This window comes from Colobus angolensis, unplaced genomic scaffold (assembly GCF_000951035.1).
Source record: "Colobus angolensis palliatus isolate OR3802 unplaced genomic scaffold, Cang.pa_1.0 Scaffold188, whole genome shotgun sequence".
Lineage (NCBI taxonomy): Eukaryota > Metazoa > Chordata > Mammalia > Primates > Cercopithecidae > Colobus > Colobus angolensis.
In genome coordinates this window covers 4,175,698-4,195,762 of record NW_012115021.1, presented here as the reverse complement: position 1 = coordinate 4,195,762, position 20,065 = coordinate 4,175,698, and the positions used below count along the sequence as shown (strand labels likewise).

The 20,065-nt window shown below is 40.9% G+C and overlaps 1 protein-coding gene across 3 annotated transcripts in view; it reads left to right on the top strand.

The window, feature by feature from the left end:
* The window catches only part of REPS2 (RALBP1 associated Eps domain containing 2), a 200,979-nt gene that overhangs the window by 39,419 nt on the left and 141,495 nt on the right, over positions 1–20,065 (top strand). For all 3 annotated transcript variants that reach the window (XM_011940240.1, XM_011940239.1, XM_011940241.1), the window contains exon 2: positions 16,940–17,063. The gene's annotated coding sequence lies outside the window, so the exon portion shown is untranslated. The remainder of the gene's footprint in view (positions 1–16,939; positions 17,064–20,065) is intronic.

Sequence of the window (20,065 nt, the reverse complement as noted above, 5' to 3'; positions counted from 1 at the left end):
AAAAGAACCCCAGGATCTAAAAAGATCAGGGTCAGAGAATCACAAATGCTAAATAAGAAGCACTTTTGTATTTGGTGATGTTCTGAAATTCTGGTTCAGTTTTGTTATGAAATGGAGCCACGTGGGTCCATGTGAGTGAGACCCTGTGCATAGGTGTATGATTGACTTTTTCCCTCAAGTGCTTCTAATTTGGGATGTTCTTCACTGTGTGCCCTTTGAGTGTCTCTTGCCTCTGGTTTTTTGTTAGACAAAAGAACCAGTTTTTAAATGTCAGTTCCAAGGTCTTTTCTGAGCACGGTTAACTTTTATGATTTCATTTATGCAGTGGGTTTTCACCTAAGGGCCATGGTATCTAGGCTTGTTTTTCCCAAGTGATTCTTCTCTTTGCCTGTGTGATGGAGATATTCATTCTCTTCTTCTCTTTTGAAGTAGAAACTCCTGTTTTGAGCTGGGCACCTGGATGCCCAGAGTAAAGGTTGTACTGCCCACATGTCATTGTAGCTAGGTATGCCTGTGTGACCAAGTATGAACCTTCTATTTAGATTAAGCTACAAAATAAGTGGAGCTATCAATTGACTTTAACAAATATTTAGTGAATAGGTAAAATAAAATACTTTATGTAAAAGCTGTGTGTTCTGGGTTGAATTGTGTCCCCCACAAAAAGATATATTAAAGTCTTAACCCCTAGTACCTCAGAATGTGATCTTATTTGGAAGGAGGGTCTTTGCAGATATAATTAAGTTAAGGTGAGGTTATACTGGAGTAGAGTGGGCTCCTAATCCAATATGACGAGTGTCCTCAGAAGAAGGCAGTCAGGTGAAGACACAGACACACAGTGGGAACCCCCTATGAAGATGAAGATTAAGATTGAAGCAGTGCATCTACAAGCCAGGGACTGCCTGAGGCTGCAAGAAGCCAGGTGAGACACATGGAGCTGATTCTCCCTCACAGCCCTTAGAAGGAACCCGCCCTGCTGACACCTTGGTTTTGGACTTCCAGTCTCCAGAACTGTGGGATAATAAATACACTTCTGTTGTTTGAAGCCACCCAATTTGTGGTACTTTATTATAGCAGCCCTAGGAAACCAATATACTATGCCTTTGATATTATTTTTAGGATGTTGTGGTTTGAATATTTATGTCTCCCCCAAATTCCTATGTTGAAACCTAGTCTCTGATGCAATAGTATTAAGAGGTGGGGCCTTTAGGAGGTACATGAGGGCAGAGCCCTCATGATGGGATTAGTGTTCCTGGAAAAGAGACTTGAGGGAGCTTGTTTGCCCCTTCCAGTAGGTGAGGATACAGCAAGAAAGTGCCATCTATGAGGCAGAGAGTGAGCCCTCACTATACACTGAATCTCCTGGCACCTTGATCTTACACTTTCCAGCCTCCAGAATGGAAAGAAATTTCTGTTGTTTATAAATTACTGAGTCTAAGGTATTTTGTTGTAGCAGCCCCAACAAACTAAGACATGGAGTATTTTAAAAAATGGGTTGAACATTCAGAGGCTTCTTAATCTGAGTCCTTAGATATTTGGACTGACTCTGCCTTCTTTTTCCAGGGAAAAAAATCTCACTGTATGAAACAGGCATTCTTCATTGCCCCAGAGTCCTTCCAACTTCCTTATGTTTTTATTGCTGGTTTGATGTGCTTGAATGCCAGCCAAAGTATAAGGTGAATGGTAGATGCAAGGACTGGGCGGTTTCCATGGAGACTTCTTGCAGGAGCCCTTACTTTCTCAGTTCAACAGTTGTCAAGGAAACATCTAGTTTCAATTAAATAAATGTTTGTAGGGTCTGCCAATTTGAGTGTCTCTTGGAAGGGGGATTTGGTTTAACTTCTTAAAGATCGTGATATACAAATCCAGAGCAGAGCCTTTTTAGGTTCCCTTCCAGTTATATTAGGTTTTTCTGTAACTTAGGGATGTTAACTAGTCCTCTGTCTGAAGTGATCAGACTATTTATTCATATGCAGAAAATGTTATTTTTGAGTCTTGTGGGAAGGAAAACTGAGGCTCAAAGAAAGAGAGGCCAAAGCCAGGGAGCTGGTATTACATGGCACATGACTATGATCCATGCTCTTTAGTATGTCCTGCAGGATAAGAGATCCAAGGGGCCTGACCTGTACAAACCATTTACAGGCTATGGAGTTTGCTGGCTCAGCACTGTGTGTTTATTGCTTCTAGTTAGCTATTGTTGTATCAGTGGCTGGAGTTGGTAATGGTTCATGGAAATAGTGGTGAGAGTACAGATTCTAGGTATATGCAATTCTAATAAATGATACTTTCCTAGTGTTATCTCTGTTGTGACAGCCTCCCCATTGTGCTCTTTATCAAACAGTCAGGTATGGTATATTGCAAAATGCTCACAATATTTTGCAACTCTTCCCATCAAGAGGTAGAGTCTGTTTCCCTATCCTTAGGATCTTGGCTGTCCTGTTGATTTGGTCTGACCCTGGAATACAGTAGAAAAGACCTTGTGTGGATTTTGATCCTAGGTATGAGGTAGAGCTTCAGTTTCTTGCTGCTTTGGGAACTCTGCCACCTTGTAAAAAAGCCCTGGCTGGCTTCCTGGAAGAAGAGAGACTATGTGGAGGAAAATGAAGGTACCCAGCCAACCCAATAGTCGACTGCAGAAGCATAAGTGACCCTCATCTGAGATGAGTGGTGCCTGCCTTGGATCAGTATAATTGTCCAGCTGAACTCAGCCCAAATTACTGACCCCAGAATTATGAATTAAATAAATGCTGTTGCTTTAAGGCACTTAAGTTTTGGGGTAGTGTGTTATGCAGCAGTAGATAATTGATACAGCCAAGTTTGAAAGCTCTGGAATGATCAGGGCTCACCTTTGACCTGTCCTCTATAAAACCCAGGATTCTTAGTAACACAGTCCTGTTAATAACAGAACTTGCCTGTGGCTAATCTAAGCAGAAAAACAGTTTATTGGCAGGATATTGGGTAGCTACATCTTTCTTTAGGAAGACTGGGGACAAGGCTTGAAAACTGCACAACTAGGGGGCAGTACTGCCGGAACTACAGCCAGATAACCTCACAGAATTGGTAGCTACTGAATATTGGATGCCTCCACCTACACCACTACCATTGCCTGCATTGGACGTTGGGTGTGGGGCTGCTTCTGGAACTGGATGTTGCTCCTGTCACTAGAAAACAATCATCTACTGTTCTTGCTGTTTCACAGCACTCATTACTGATTCAGATGCCCGTGTGCCACGTATTTATAGCAGTACAGTTCGTAATTGCAAAAATATGGAACCAGCCCAAATGCCCATCAATCGAGTGGGTAAAGAAAATATATCAAAAATATATTTTATATATGTGTGTGATGTATATGTGAGTATATATGTGTGCATATATACTCACATATACATACACACACACATATATATACACACATACGTACATACACCATGGAATACTACTCAGCCATAAAAAGGAATGAAATAATAGCATTTTCAGCAACGTGGATGGAGTTGGAGACCTTTATTCTAAGTGAAGTGACTCAGGAATGGAAAACCGAACATTGTATTTTCTCACTTATAAGTGGGAGGTAAGCTATGAGGATGCAAAGGCATAAGAACGAAACGATGGACTTTGGGGCCTCAGAGGGAAGGGTGGGAGGAGGTGAGGGATAAAAGACTACACATTGGGTACAGTGTACACTGCTCGGGTGATGGGCACATCAAAATCTCAGAAATCACCACCAAAGAACTTATCCATGTAACCAAATAACATCTGTTCCCCCAAAGCTACTGAAATAATAATAAAAACATAAACAAATGCCTGTGTGGGTGGTGTCTGGCAGAGCATAGGTCTTGTGCCCATACCCTGATGGAAAAGAAATCAGGAAAGTGAGAATCTGACACTTTTAGCTTATTTAGCTGAAAGCAGGTGGAAAATTTCATAAACACTGGCAAGGGGTTCGGATAAAAGGCAGCCAAAAGAAAAATGGCAAATGTTCATTAGTTTCTGTTGTATACTCTGGTTAGCTCAGTTGGTTACAGCACAGTTGTGATGAAGCCAGCATTGTGGTTTGTTCTTGTTTTATTGAAAGAAAATAGTTCTGAGGTTGTCCCCCTTACACCTGCTCCCTCTTTCACAGATGTGTGCTGATAGCCATTTGTAGGGCCAGGAAATAGTGGGACCTAACTTGCATCTGTCCCTGGCTGCTAAGGTACAAAGAGTATGTGTCTTTCAGTTGGTGGGCCCAGAGACTCCATTCACTGGCATAGTGTGCCACATAAGAGAACTGAATGAATGGTATCTGTGTGAATCTAAGGGGTTGGCTAATTGCTTGGTGAATTTGGTTCATGTAACATTTATAATACAAATTGTTGGGCAGCAAGATCATTCAATCCAGATGGTTTCTAGTTTTTCAGAATTTCTCTGATAACTTCTCTGAACTTTGAAATTCTTATTTGCAAAACCATCCATATAGGATTCGTTGCAATATTAGAAATAATACTCATAAAGAGAAAAGCACAATTCCTAGAGGGTGTGTGATAGATGTTCAATAAATGTTGATCATTTCCCTCAGACTTCTTCCATGCACACACCCCAACCAGATTAGAAACTCTTTGAGGACTCAGCTTGCCCTTTTCGTGTTGAATTTCTCTCAGTTGTTAAGTGAAGACCCAATCCAATTGTTAAAATAATAAATGTACCTCTTGCCTCCCTGACATTCTGGCAAGCTCACTCTGAGGAGGCTGGCCTGGTTCAAAGCTGGCTGCTCCAGGGCACTAAAGCTGGAGAAGGGCCCTTCTACCCTGTTCATAACTGTGAACAGTGAACTGTACTTGGGATAGAGCATCTTGGGAACAATAAGGACCTAGACCCAAGCTCATGCATTGTGGTGGGACTGTCAGTTTAGGAGGATGGGTAGATTTTATCAGATCTGTCAGTGGAAAGTTTAGGAAGATGGAATAATATCTACAGGTAAGAGGAGGTAGTATCCAGTAGGAGGAGGAGGTATCCAGGAAGGAGGAGATCTACCTGGCTCCTAGGGATGTATGTCCTGGCAAGCATTGCTCAGTGGCAGGAGTTGTAAGAGTGGGGAAGGTTTAGGAATTTGGATATCAGGGAAGTGTCAGCAGGTAGCTGAGGATGAGGTGCAGGACAAAGACAGATGAGAGGAAGACCAAACCTTAAAGTGATGAGTGTCTAAGTAGGAAAGAGGATGGATGGGTATAGCTTGGACAGAGAAAGGGTATTCAGTCATGGAAAGAGGTCAGTCTGCAATATAATGTGGCTATCAGGTCACAGGAGGGCCAAGAGCAGGACAGGTTTGGGGCTTGGTTCTGGTTAGTTGAGGCAGAGCCCCTTAGAGCTGTTTGGATTTGCCATGGTGATGCAGGGGACCTGAGTGTGCTGGTTGTTATGAGATCTTGTTTTGGGGAGAACAGTCATGAACAGGGTAGAAAGGCCCTTCCCCAGCTTTAGTGTGCCTTGGAGCCGGCAGCTTTGAATAGGGCCAGCTTCCTCAGAGAGAACTGCCAGAATATCAGAGAGGCGAGAGGTGCATTTGTTATTTTAACAATTGGATTGGGTCTTCACTGGGAGCTTTACAAAGAAACCAAATTAATGAAGTCAGATTGCCTATCCCGCCAACAGTGGATGTTTATGGTATGAGTTTAGCTCTATGCTAGAGAATCTCAATATATTTAGATTTGGGCTTGAGAGAGAGAACTTCAGTGTGATCTGAGACTGAACTTCCATTCACATTCATTCCCTGAGGAAGCACGTTGAGGATCTGTGTGTAATATACTGGTGTTCCATTTACTTGAAATATCCTGGCTTGCTTGATTCCTCTCACTTAGGCACTCACTTCTCTAAAAAATAAATGTGTATATGTGTGTGTGCATGCGTGTGCACATGCACGTGTAAGTGTGCATAAAATATAGAATAGACTGAAATCAACAAACTTATAAAAATACCAAATAACCTCAATCTGTAATTTTACTTTTGAAAAGCACTAAAAATATCAATAAATGAATTGTCTGAAAAACTAATCCTTTGGCTGGTGAGATAAGTCTGAGTTGCCAGAACCAGTTAAAGCTTTATATAATTTGGCAGTACATTTGCGTTCACCTGAGATTTCTCTGCCTCCAGCTGTACAGAAATTCTGTGATATGCAGAGCCTCGAAACCTGGGCCAGAATGCTAAAACTAATTTTCTTTTGTAATCTGAGCCGTAATTGCATTTTAACTCGGTTCTAGTGTGAAGACTGCTTTTGTATGTGTGTGTGTTTACTTCATGTCATTAATTTCTGGCATTTAAGTTAGTGCCTGGCACATAGTCTACCCTCAGTAAATGTTAGTTCTTACTGCCGAGTCTATTGTTCTTTTCTTCTAAACCAGTGGGGTATATGCTTCCTTTGTGCCTCAGTGGTTCATTCCCTTGCCCTCTTTCCCTCTCCTCACCCTTGAGTTGTTAGATCCTGGTTTTGCCCCAGGCAGGTGCCAACCCCGAGGAATTCCTGACCCTGTGGTGATGCATGCCTGCATGTGTGCAGCCAGCTGGGCAGCTTGGAAAGCCATAGTATTGACTTGCCAAAGAAGGGCTAGTTTACAAAAGTCATAAGAGATCATTGTCATCAACTGCTCTCACTACCTATTATCCTTTCTCTTTCCAAAAAACAATTTAGGTCCATAATAAAACAATCTGTAGAACTACTCTGTCAAGCCTATGTATGCCCATCATATAGTTGTGCAATCAGTTGTGCAAGAACCTCAGTTCCTACTTCTAATGAATTTTATACTGACTATCCCAGACCTTTCTGCTGGCCCCCTAATAGCAGAGGAGAGAATACACTGTGGGAGTCAGGAGTAACCAAAGCAGCTAGTCTGAGTATAGAATTTCTTTGAATTCTCATCTTTAAGAACCATGCTCAGTTGGGCACAGTGGTTCATGATTGTAATCCTAGCACTTCGGGAGGCCAAGGTGGGAGGAACACTCAAGTCCAGGAGCTTGAGGCTAGCCTGGGCAACATAGTGAGACTCCATCTCTCTCTTTTTTTTTTTTTTTAAAGAACCATGCTAATTCTTATTTGATTTCTTAACATACCTCTGGATTTTAATATAACACCCCCAACCAAGCTGAGTAAATTTCTGGGAGGATGTGTTGTATTTCTCTTTGGCTTTCCTTCGTGGAATCAGGTAATTACAAAATGACTTACCTGATGTTCTGTTTCTTGATAACCTATGATCGGGTGGAGTCTCTGATCCTTTAAAACTTTAAACAATTGATTTGTTTGAATAGATTGGTAGAATAACATAATTCCATATTCAAAGATACAGAACACCATATGTAGGGGTTCTCATCATGCCACGAAGAGTTAAAACACAGGATGCATATGCGTTTTATTTCATGAGCCTTCCTAGTTGGAAATCAACGGGATGGGTGTTGTGGGGAATGCAAATATGATTTTTAAAATGCAGGACTTGCCCTCAAGAAACTTATAGTCTTGTAGGGGAATGTAGCAGGTATACTGAGAGTCATAGTAAAAAGTAGAAGTGGTATATACCAAAAGGAGAGGTTGAAACCATAATTTTAGATTTCACCAATAGAATTTCTTTATATAGAATCCGTGCATCTCAAAAAAGCATTGTATTCTATCTAGTCTTGTTACTGAAACACCAGGGGTTTGGTCTAGGTCCTGCTGCTTGCCACACAGAAAGCCAATCACTGAGACAACAAGTATTGCCAAGAAAGAAGGCTTCAATCTGGTGCTGCAGCTGAGGAGATGGGAACTCAAGTCTAAAATCCATCTCTCTGACTGATTAAAACTAGGGATTTATATAGCAGGGAAGAAATGTAACAATGTGTAAGAAAACACGAACTAAGGAGGGGCAAGGAGGCATATGGTGCAGTGATCTGATGAGTTTCAGATCTTTGATACTTTTTTTTGAGAGGCCTGAAGGTCCTTTCCTGAGGAAGGAACTTAGATAAAACAAACAAGTTTCAAGCTTTAAGAGCAGAAGGGTCAGTTTCTATGTTTATCCAAAACAACTGTCTATGGGACTGTTGGGTTAGTTTCAGTCTGACTGCTAATTCCAGTACATGAGACCAAGGGAGGTCAGGTGTCTTCTCCACAATTGCCCAGTCGCACCAGACAGTGCCACCTTCAGTAAAGATAGGTAGTTTTAATAAAGCAAACTACTGCTTTGTTCTGTTGCTTAGAAGAAAGAGTACTGCATTTGTGAGTTAAATCTGGGTTTGGTGAGTGGAGACTTTTGAAGCTTTGTTCAGCTGTAACCCAGGGTTCCCCAGTGTTTTGGGTATGTACTGTGAAAAAAGACCTACCTTGTTTCTACAAAATTTTTTAAAAAATTAACTGGGTGCAGTGGCACATGCCTCTTGTCCCAGCTACTCAGGAGGCTGAGGCAGGAGGGTGGTTTAAGCCCAGGAGTTCAAGGCTGCAATGTGCTTAACTGTTGCACCTTGAGTTCTTGTTTCAAAAAGTTCCATGTAGAAGCACAGTCTTGGAAAAGCAAAAGCCCAGCTGGATCCAGAGATGCCTGAGTTGGAGATGAATTTTGGCGAACTCTCATTACCATACTAAAAATCCCACCCAGGAAGGAGCTTATTTGCCATTTTCTATACGTGTATGTAGAAGCATGATTGGTGCCTGCACTCCCTTTACTCCACCTCTGTGTACAATGACTCAGCCAACCAGCCCAATAAAAGCCTTGTTTTCACCTTTGTTTGGGGAGGCACTTTCCTTGTTGCAAGTAATAAAACCCCGTCATTATATCCTCCTTGGTTGGGGTCATTGGACTGTAACCTGCCAAGTGATCAAACCCACCTATTGTGTGGGTAACAAAATCCTGGTGACCCAAATGGGACTCAAACCCACTTGGATACTTTGTTTTGAAATTATATCAGATGGAAGGGGAATGGTTCTGGGTTATGTTTATAGTATTTCTTGCTGACTTTTGGTTAGGTTGTATTCTTTACAACTTTTCTAATTTTATTTTTAATAGATAATAATGGCCAGGTGTGGTGGCTCATTTCCATAATCCCAGCACTTTGGGAGGCCAAGGTGGGCAGATTGCTTGAGTCCAGGAGTTCAAGACCAGCCTGGGCAACATAGGGAGACCCTCATCTCTACAAAAAATAAAAAAGTAGCCAGGTGTGATGGCACGTGCCTGTAGTCCCAGCTATTTGCAGAGGGCTGAGGCGGGAGGATCACTTGAGCCTGGGAGGTTGAAGCTGCAGTGAGCTGTGATTGTGCCACTGCTCTCTAGCCTGGATGACAGCATGAGACCCTGCCTAAAAAAAAAAAAAAAATGGATAATATATCCACACGATCCAGAATTGAAGAGGTACAAAATAATATACAGTAAACTCTTTCTCCCCACTGTGTCCTAGCTACGTTGTTTTCTTCCCTGGAGACATCCAGAAACCAATTTTGTTAGTTTCAACTTCTGGAGGTGGCTTATGAAAATATAAATAAATGCATCTGTATTCAACCCCCTTTTAGAAGAAATGATACCTACTATACCAACTGCTTTTTGTGCACCTTGCTTTTTTTCTTTTTCACACTTTAGCATTATGATTTTTCTGTATTGGCACATAAAGAGCTTCCTCTTTGTTAGTTGGTCGTTTTTATGGCAGACAACTGAGTCCACCCTAGATGGTTAAGCCAAAAAGGGATTAGGATTTTAGGTAACTCATGAAATCCTTTGGAGGGCTGGAGGAACAGGCTAGCATCTGGGTGCCCAGAAACAAAGCCCCAAGACATACATAGTACTAGCATTAAGTGGAAGCCACCTGTGCTGCTGCCTCCACTGAACAGCGGATGCTAGGTGTTTGACTTGACTGCAACTGCTTCTACCTCCACTCTGCACCAGGAAGGGAACCTAGCAGTGACACTTGCAAAAGTAGCTCTGAGCAGAGCCTCTTTCCTTACATTTCTCACTTCTAAAGCAAAGTCTGGTGTGGATGTGTCTGATTAGTGGTGACTGGGTGACACATTTGCATCTTAGCTTCAATAGAGTCTAGGAATTTTATTCTCAACTTTTAAACCTGGAGGTGGGACTTGTAATAGGTGAAATTTCAGCAAATAGAGAAATACTTTTCAAAATATGATGGACAGTCACAGATATGGCAAAGTCCGCTAGAGCTGCCTAGAATTCCATTGTATGGATCAACCACAATTGATTAAACTAATATCTTAGATGGTAGACCTCTAAGTATTTTCTAGTTTTCTAGTCTGTGACTTAGGCAATACTGTATTAATGACCATATACATGTGTCATTTTGCTAATGTAAAATGGAATATAAATTTCTAGCAGTGGAATTGCTAGATCAAAAGGTAAATTGTAATTCTTATGGATATTGCCAAATGATTTCTGGATGCTAGACTGATCCTTGTTTCCAGTAGTAATGTTCCTGATTTTTTATTTTTTATTTTTGCCTAGAGTCTTTTCCTTTTTTAGATTCCATCTGAGCCAGAGTGGCAGGCTGAGTCTTCCCTGCTACTGGGGTGAGTTTTGGGCCTTGGGCCAAGAATACTGACAAATCAGATCTGGGCCATAACCTGTGCCAATAGAGACTATATTTAGCATCTGGACTGGATTTAGCTTATAGTTTATTGTAGTCCTTCTAGCCCTAAATTAAATGGCATCTTGGGGTATCTAAAAGATAACATCGCTTCCAAAATTGATTTGCAATGTGGGAGTAGCTTACATCTTGAATTGTTATGTGTTCACAAATGCATAAAGATGTTTTCAAAGAATGGTTCTAAAGAATTATAACACCTTTTCTCTTTAAAAAAAGCAAAATCTTATTTCTAGTGTGTGAATTATTGCATAGATTTTGCCAGTATCTGAACTATGGCATCCAATTGCCCTGGTTGGTTGCCATGAAAGTTTATAGTAACATAGGAAGCTCCTGTTTGAAAGCTCCTGAAAAATGTAAACAAATGTATATAAATGAGTGAAAAATGGGGGCTGAGGAAGAAGGTGAATACATGTGTTTTCTTCTCATGGAAGTGTTCACTATTTTTTATTAAAAAATTTTTTTAGAGACAGGGTCTCACTGTGTTTCTCAGGCTGGCCTCGGACTCCTGGGCCCAAGTGATCCTCTTGTCTCAGCCTTCCAAGTAGCTGGGACTAAAGGCACGGGCCTCCACATCTGGCTGTGTTTTCAGTCTTTTAAGTTGGCATTTACCTAGTGCAGTTGATTATTTCAAGAAAGTACACTTTCTGCATGGCTACTGAGGGCATCTGAAAGGATATAAAGTATAGCTCAGGGAAGTAGCACGTTGTTAGGCAGGGGTTAGTAATTCTTTCTGGAAAGGGTCAGTTGGTAGTTTAGGCTTTGCAGGCCAAGAAGCAGAATCAAAGATATTACATAGGTAATTCTATAACAAGAGAAAAAATAAATGTCCACAAGCTTTTTATTGACAAAATTCAAAATATAATAACTGAGTACATTTTTTTTTTGGTAATACATGTCTACTCATAAGAAGAACAACATTCTTATTTTGGGGATAACATTTTGCTTAATGGGATTCAAAGAATAGTGTTCCCTTTCATCAAATCGATTGCAAATGTTCATCTGTAAATACCATTTATTTTCTCCTTGTGGGCCATACAAAACCAAGCAGTGGGCTGGATTTGACCCATGAGCAGTAGTTTTCCAACCACTGATGTAATGGAAAGACCATGAGCTTTGGACCTGGATGCATGTAGGTTTGAGTACTGGCTCTGAATTTGTGACCTTGAACATATCACTTAACTTTCTGAGTTGGGAAGGTTTATTTGTGTATAAACTGGGTGTAATGACACCTATCTCATGGAATAAATATTACCCCCATCCTTGTGATTTTATATTAGTATTCTAGTTCTGTAGATGCTGATATAATTTAGCTACACTTACCTAGAAAATTAGTATTTAACAGATTTTAAAACTGGCTTTTCAAGGGATAGAATGCTCACATGGTCTTAAAGTACAATGTAAAAACATAACTTTGCAATGAAGAGATCTGGCAGTCACCACCTTAATCAAATGGCCAAGCTTTGCAATCAGTACCAATGGTGGGATGTTCTGACATTGTGTGCCCCTCACTGCTGTGTACCTCTCACTGTATCACAGTGTCACCTGTGTGGTGTTCTTGCCAGAAACGTTTGACTTTAATGTAATCACAAGAAAATAGACAAGTCCAAAACATGGGACATTCTGAGGACAACTGGCCTGGATTCTTAAATGATTCAGTGTCATTAAGAACCAAGGGGGATTGTTCTAGATTAGTGGGAGACTAAGGGAAAATAAGATAGAAATGCAGTGCATGAACATTGATTAAATCCTGGATGAGGAAAAGAAAATTCAGCTCTGTAGGCATTTTTTGGATAATCGAGGAAATGTGAATGTGGACCATGTGTCGTATGCTAGTCTGTTTTCACACTGCTGATAAAGGCATATCCGAGACTGGGAAGAAAAAGAGGTTTAATTGGACTTACAGTTCCACATGCCTGGGGAGGCCTCAGAATCATGGTGGGAGGCAAAAGGCACTTCTTACATGGTGGTGGCAAGAGAAAAATGAGGAAGAAGCAAAGGCAGAAATGCCTGATAAACCCACCAGATCTCGTGAGACTTGTTCACCATCACAAGAATAGCATGGGAAAGACCAATCCCCACGATTCAATTACCTCCCCCTGAGTCCCTCCCACAACACATGGGAAATCTGGGAGATACAATTCAAGTTGAGATTTGGGTGGGGACACAGCCAAACTGTATCATGTTGTATGATAATATTGTGTTAAAGTTGGTTTCCTTGGGTGTGGTGATGATGGTGCAGTGGTGTACGAAAATATCCCTGTTCTTAGAAGGTGAATAGTAAAGTACTTGGGGGTATGTCATGAGGTGTGTCTGTAACCCACTCTTCAGATGGTTTGGCAAAATGGGAGGGAAGAAGGGAGGGAGAGAGAGAATGTGTGTGAGTGTGTGTGTATGTAGAATAGGTGATTCTGTGCATTGCTGCTCAGTTCTTAGCATAGCACTCAGCACATTGCTTTTGATGGGGAGGTGCCCAATCAAAACTTGTTAAACTAACAAGTACTTTAAGGTTTTAGTAGGATTCTCTGAAAGCACACCTCAGCACTGCCTGTCTGCCCTCTCTTTAGCAGTCGTTTGGCTTAGGCATGTACTATAATGCCTAATGTTGGATAATCAGATATGGGGGTTCATGTTTTCTTGAGTAGCTCACCCATGTCCCTCTGGACTGAAAGTCTCTCTTGAATGTTAAAGTATAATTGAATGGGAAGGGAAAACCCAGCATAGAGGTTGACCTGCATTTTCAGCTGTTCCCTGAGAGACTGAGGTACGATTTGTAAGCATGTACTTCAGATTCTCTTCTGTATTTCTGTTGCTGAGTTTGCCCACTTGGGGAGGGTTGACACCCCCTGAGGCTGTGCTGAGTAGACGAAGGTGTATCTCTGGAGTTCTGACTGGCTGGGGCATCACTGAAGTATTCTCCTGGGCTATGAGGGCTAGGGCCAGGATAAAGAATGGCAGTTGCCTTTCCTTATGCCTTGACCCTAATCAGTATCCTCTTAGCTGAGCAGGAATGGAACAGAGAAATTAATATTCTCTTATATTCCTGCAGGAACTCTTACGGCTATATGGTGTGAGATGACTAAAGCCCATTTAGCAGCTACTTGTAAAAGTAATACAAGAGGAGGGGAAGAAGAAAGATTCTGCTGCAACAGGCTGTGAAGACTAATTCAACATTCATTTATTGAGCTACTGAGCATACAGCAGGCATAGTAAAATATGAGTCCCCGGGGGATGTAAATAATAAGAATATACTCTTGTCTTCTGCTGGGCACTTGGGGCATAGAGAAAGGAGATGGGCTACAGTGGAGATAATTATCAAAATGCCAATTGTGCTGTGTTGCAAGGCTAGGGATGTGATAGAAAGCTAGTAAAAAGTGTTATGGGAATGCAGAGACATGCCATGTGGAATTGACTACAAAGATAAGGTTGGTCTTGAGGTGACTTGAAGAATGAGCCTGACAGGCAAAGAAATGGGCATCTGGTATGACTAAAGTCTTCATTAGCTGCAGGGTGGGGAGGAGAGAGACATGACGATGTTGGAAAGGTAGTTTGGGCCAGACAGGAGGACCTCAGAAGCCATGTTTGGTTTCACAGGAAAGGCATGAAGAGTCCTGGAAGCCCTTTGAAGTTGGAGGGTGATGTGGTTTTGATAAGAGGTCACGGAGGAAATGTGGAAGCTGGTGTGTGAAGGTGCACGTCTTGAGACAGGACTTGAAACAGTCGAGGCGAGAGCATAGAATCTGGATTTTGCTAGCTGCAGCAGAGAGAGAGTAGAAAATAGGGGTGCTCTTGGAGAATTCTTCCAGCCCTTCCCACTAAGAGTTTTTACATTTTAAAATCTTTCTAAGGAAACCTTTAATAATACTTGAGAGAAGCTTATTTAAACCTTTGAACAGTTCTGAAAATGTATTACATTTCAGCCAGGAAAGAAAGTATTATTTCAGGCAAACTGGAACATGTGTGGACTAGTTACTCAGCACAGTCGCCTAATCTTATAGAATTAGGTAGGAGGGAAGCTATGTTAGTGGCCTTGAACCTTCTTCCAGAACTTTGTTCAGATTTCTCCCAAATGATCGGTGAATTTTTCTGATTTGTATCCAGCATCCCAGACGTTTAGTGTACATCTGTAAGCTGTAAGGAAGTTGATTTAATCTATTCCTTTTTTTCATCTCTTGCCTTCCACCTGAGAAAACACTAGTCCATAGGTTCTTATTCTGTATTAGGAATTTGCACAATGTGTAACCTAAGATGGATCCGGCTGGGAGTTGGATCCAACTGGGAGTGTTACGGGTTTGGAGTTTAGACTAAAGAAGAGAAGTGGAATCTTTCCATTTTTTCCCCCTTTATTTTGAGGAAAGCCCAGTGATTTGTACTGTTTGAAGGAGCAATTATATAAAATGTCTCCACTAATTGAGTATCTGGGATAAACTTTTTTTCACCTTATTTTCTTTAGATACCATTAAACATTTCTACCCACAACTTAGAGCTTTTCCATGGAGATTTTAAACTTAGAAAACTTTGAACCTTGATGAATGAAAAAAACCTTTCAGAACTAACCTTTTATGTTTTGATTCAGAAGTCCATGTGTAAGTTCCAAAGGCTTATAATTCTTTTCTCTTCCTTGAGGCTTGAATATTTCAGAATGTTCTTGGTATATCTCTTGGAGGTTTGGTGTACAAAGAGCAAGGAAAGTAACCTATGGGCTTAACTCACTTATGTGTATATATTCTACTTTGGCTCCAAAGCAATGATTCTAGTGGTGATATGGGACCAAGGGACAGATTTCAGGTAAATAAGGCTGTTTACTAATGTCAGATTAAGATATTAGTCATCAAGTACCATACATGTTTTACCAGCAATTTCAGTTACCTGTAGTAAACAGCTTTCCAGTTTGATGTGGTAGTTATGGTAAAGGAGCAACTGAAAGTTAACCTGATAGTAGATTAACACTCAATGAAAATATAGTTGTTAATTTTTTCACATACCAAGGATTACAATTTCTTTTTTTCCTATTTTTAAAGTAGAGATGGGGTCTTGCTATATTGCCCAGGCTAGTCTTGAACTCCTGACCTCAAGCGATCTTCCTTGAGGCCTCCCAAAGTGCTGAGGTTACAGGCGTGAGCCATTGTGCCCGGCCTACAATTTCTTAATATTGGGAGTTATTCTGCAAGACGACTATCTCAATGTTGGAACTACACTAATGTTGTTGGTGTGTTTTTTTCCTTGTGTGGGGTAGTCTGTATCTTAAGATGTGTAATGTATGTATTCACAATAAGGGCTACATTATAAAATTCAGAGAGATTTTATTTTTGAGGGTAGGTTTCATTCACTTGATTGAGAATTTGTTGACTGTATCTTGGGTGCCTATCCTTATGCTAGGAGATGAATGGAAGTTGCCCCCTGCCCTTGAAGACAAGACATTTTAATGGGAGGCAGAGATAAACAGATAATTAATTATAATGTGATACATTTGGAAATAGTCACAAAAAACTTGAATATGGAGATTTTCAAAAGTACAGAGAATAGGATATTGAACCCTTATGAACCCATTACCAAACTTCAACAATTACTAACTCTTGGTTATGCTTGTTTCACCCATGTGCCCCACCTCCTCACCTTCCCCCTTTTATTTTGAAGCAAGTCTAAGACAGTGTATCATGTGATGGACATTAATAGATACTTGGATAGAGTATTCTGAGAATACACTGGGAAAATATACTGTATCGGGGAGGTGGAAAGGAGCTACAGCAAATTAACATTTGAGTTCAATCTAGGTGGGGAGGAGGATGTCATTGTTCCAGGTGATGGGATGGAAACCGACAATTATTGCAATGTCTTGAAAAATGTGTATATTTTTTGTTCCTCTGAACTGAGCACCCAAGATGTAATTTCCAAGATTAGGAAATTGTTTTGCGTGAGGACTTTATAAAAATAATTAATTCACTTTTAATTTAGATAAGCTAGAATAATCCATGAGTAGTGGTAATGACTAATCTGTTCTCTTTTCACCCCAGTGACTTTCTAGACTTTGAACATTAGAATTCACTCCTTGAAAAAGTCACTCTCCTTTGTAAGTAGAGCAGCAGCTGTCCTTTGTCACCTTTATTTTTCTCTTTGGAAGAGGAGGAATAATCAGTGGCTCACTTCTGAAACATCATGAGTAGGTAGAATTTAGTGTCTGAATTTTAAACCTCCCTGTAAACTGAAGGAAGAAGAGGAAATTGACCAGCGGGCACACATAGGTTCTCAAGGGACTTTTTTGGTTAGCCATTAGGTGAAATCCTTGAGATTTCATCATTTATCTTGTCTCATTTTCCTGTTGTGAAATTGGGTGTTCAGCATTGTTTTTCTTGTCTGTTCTCAGATCACAGAACTGTGTGGTGCAAAGCGGGTTGGTTATTTTGGTGCAACACAGTTTTATATTGCCCTGAAATTAATTGCTGCAGCACAATCTGGCCTCCCGGTGCGGATAGAGAGTGTTAAATGTGGTGAGTATCTCACATTTGTATGTTTTATTGTCCATGGCGAGTTGCTTATTTATGAGAACCATTTTTAATGGATTTAAACTTTTGTGGAATTTCTCATTGCTTCCTCCAACTCTTCTGCAAAATGAAATAAGAAAACTTAGCAGGTAGGTAGCTTAGTTTCTTTCTTTTGTAAATGGGGAAAAATTCCGAGAATAACCTGAGATTAGTGCATTTTAACTGATTTGCAGTTAAAATAGATTTTATTCTTTAGCAGGATGAGATTGGGCCAGGAATTCTAGAGCCTGTGGCAAATAATCACATTGAATTTAATTTTCCACTTGAGGTATCTATAATGTTATTGAAGGCTCTGTTAGGGATTAGGGGAGGAGTAATAAGGGAGTTTGAATGGAACTATGCCTTTTCTCTTTCCCATCCCTGCCAGTGCTCAGCCTTTAATTCTGTTTCCAAAGCACTCTTCTGATGCTGGTAAGTACTTGGGTGCTACCAAAATTTTGGCAGAATGAATTTATCTTCTTAAGGTTCTGATTTAATATTTTCTCATCTTGCCATCCCTGCCCTCAGCCCACTATATGCTTGAGCACTTTCTACAATTTAAACAAAAAGCAAAGCCCCCAACTATTAGCAGTATTTCTACTGCCTCAGGATTGGTTTTAAAAATATGTATGAAAAAGGTGATTATTCAAGGCACCAAGGTCCTCTGATAATTGACTTTGATACAGATTACTTTCATATGTCCGTACAGGTATGCAGGAACTTTTTTTCTTTTTCTCATTCTGAGATTAAAAACCTCTTAACTGTTCACACCTGTACTGAGAAGTCTTTGATAGACATACAAGTGGATCAGGATTTATGGTGAGCCCATGGAAACCTTGTAGGACAATCCAAATGGCTGAGAGGATTGCCGTAGATGGCTGGTTATGGAAGATCAAGCCCTTCACACTAACCATCAGGAGGTGGCACTCATCATGCTAATCTTTATCAGGGGGCTAGCGTGTGCCAGACACTGTTTCATTTAATTCTCATGACACCCTACTAAATTAGGTACTTGTGTCAGTTTGCATTGCTTAGGATAAGCTGCGATAACAAATGTCACAATCTCAGTGCCTCAACAAGATGGAGGTTCATTTTCCACTTTGCATTGGGTCAGGGTGACCCTCCAGGGCAGCTGCCCTCTATGTGGTGACCATGTGATCGTGGCTGCTTTATCTTGTGGCATCTACAACACAACACCTGTTCCCATAATCGCCACACCAGGGAAAGAGTATCTCACCCTAGCGGTTAAGTGCTTTGGCCCAGACATGACTGAAGTTATTGCTGCCTACACTGTGTTGGCCAGAACTTGTCACATTAATCCGTTTCAACGCAGAGCAGATGGGAGAACACAATTCTCTCCTGTGCCTGCAAGGAGAGGACAACTGCGAGTCTCTACTATGGCTGCACACTGCGGGTCTCTACTATGGTGCTGCCATTGTTCATATCTTACAAATATGGAAATTTGAACTTTAGGGAGGTTGAGTAACTTACCTAAGAACATAAGGTTAGTAGAATTTGGAGCCAGGATCTACTTCCAGTCCCCATGCTCTTAATTTCTATGCAAAATAGCCTTGTCTCAATTTTTTCTATTTAGTAAGATGCTGACGGTAATCTGTTATGGAATATTTTCTGAATGGGAAAAATATCGGACTTGAAAGGCATCCCTTGGTATGACAGAATTTGGTTCTTTGAAATAGGTTTCTTGATGGAGTGTCATTTGACAGGCAGGCTTAGTATTCGTTGTTGCAAGACATAGCGGTCATTTACTTTGATTAGTTGAAAGCTGCATCACATTGAATTTGGATTTGTGGTAGGCACTGATAGTTTTTATTCCATTGTAAATGATCATTAAGCTTTATTATAGTATCTTCCAATTTTATCTTCTGGGAAAGTTAGAGCTGCTTTATTATATACAAAATAAACTTTTGATACTTTTGTTACTGATTTTAAGTTAGACCTAAGTCTTTTACCTGATTTGTGCCCAGATTGACAGTTTAATTTCCTGAGGTCAGGGAGCATGATTGTTGAAGTTATCACTTGTGTAAAGGATTAACAGTTTATCACAAATATAAGACTTTCTCAGTTTTATTTTATAAACCCAGTTGCTGCCTTTTAACCTCTGAGGGTTTAATTAACCCAGAGTTAATTCCGAATTATCTTCCTTCATTTAAGGATTGATTGAATAAAAATTATTTGCATTTAGCATATGTTGAATAAGAATTAGGGCAAGATTGGGCCAAGCTTTGAGCTGCTACTTAGAATTTTCCAGTTTGTTGCTTGAAATCTATTAGCTTAATGCTTGATGACACAAATCTTGAAGGCCAAAGAGATCGCTCTGTGAGAACCTAATCTGAAAGACTATGCTAGCCCTGTCACACCCAGGGCGTCATACCCAGGGAGTTGTGGATGGATACCCTTATGTCATGAATAACATGCGCCTGTGTGTATGTGCGTGACCCTCTAATCCCTGGTCCTTCCCATTTTGGTAAATGCCACCACCATCCACAGCTGCACAAGCCAGAAACCCAGCAGTCATCCTGGATTCCTCCTTTTCCCTCACTCCTTAATAGAATCCATCAAAAGTCCTAGCAGTGTGGCTCCAATCTCACTCCCTGTTACCTTTATCTCTTTGCCCCTACTAGACCAAATAACCTTCAACTACTTACCTGGACACCACAATGGATTGGCATCCTAGCCCCTCCTCTCTTCTCTACTGTGCTGTCTCTTTTCCCACTGGTTGTTTGTTTGTTTGTTTTTTGACAGAGACTCGCTCTGTCACCCAGGCTGGAGTGCAGTGGCACAATCACAGCTCACTGCAGCCTTGACCTCCTGGGTGCAAGGGATCCTCCCACCTCAGCCCCCCCAAGTAGCTGGGACTACAGGCATGCGCCACCGCTCCCTACTAATCCTACTAATTTTTGTATTTTTTGTAGAGATGGGGTTTTGCCATGTTGCCCAGGCTGGTCTTG